Below are 756 nucleotides of genomic sequence, written 5' to 3'. Positions count from 1 at the left end.
TAACCTTACCTACATTGTTTGGGATTAAAGGTGTGCACTAAAGGCATATCTCTGTTCCACCCAGACCATACAGACCTAAAGGGTCTTTGGATGAGATCCCTTGCCAGATCAGGCATGTTTCTGAATTAAAGTCTTCTACAAATTCCATATGGCAAATAAAAGTCCTTTTACTTTTACCAATACAAGAAACTGAAAAAAATAGGTAATTCTATTCATTTGAAATATCCCTCAGTATGGCGGGCAAATGGTTGGATGCTGTGTGTGTCAAGAGGTTCCACCATGTCGAAGGTGTTCTTTAAAATCACGTTGACATCTGAACCGTGGCTACCATACAAAATTCTGAGTGTTCCTGAATATACATCTTTTCACAGCAGTGCTAAAGTTTGCAGCAGAAGAATTAAAAGTTCCTGCAGTTACAAGTGCTATTATTATTAATGATGCGATAGGAATAAATCCTGCACAGACTGCTGGGAACTTGTTTTCTGAAGTGTAGCTCAGTGCTGGGAATCATTCCTGGAGACTTAGTTGGAAGATGCTAATATAAGCTTCTTGAAATACACAGCCTTTCAGAATAAATGCTGGTATCTGTTGTTGCCACACATTTGAAATCAGGCATTCACAAGACAATGAAAGTATCAAGAATCCACGGAACAGGAAAGCTGACGCTTGTCCTTTTTTTTGTGTGTGTGCAAAGAGAGAATGCCTTTGAGAGGAGGGTACCACACCACATGTCACACCTTGGTGACTACTGCCTCA

General features: G+C 40.1%; 1 pseudogene; it reads left to right on the top strand.

The window, feature by feature from the left end:
* Positions 1-279: 279 nt before the first annotated feature.
* LOC110291781 lies at positions 280-539 on the top strand (annotated as a pseudogene).
* Positions 540-756: the final 217 nt, after the last annotated feature.

Source organism: Mus caroli, chromosome 3, assembly GCF_900094665.2.
Source record: "Mus caroli chromosome 3, CAROLI_EIJ_v1.1, whole genome shotgun sequence".
Classification (NCBI taxonomy): domain Eukaryota; kingdom Metazoa; phylum Chordata; class Mammalia; order Rodentia; family Muridae; genus Mus; species Mus caroli.
The sequence above is the reverse complement of the archived record's forward strand: the minus strand, read 5'-3'. Positions and strand labels throughout refer to the sequence as shown.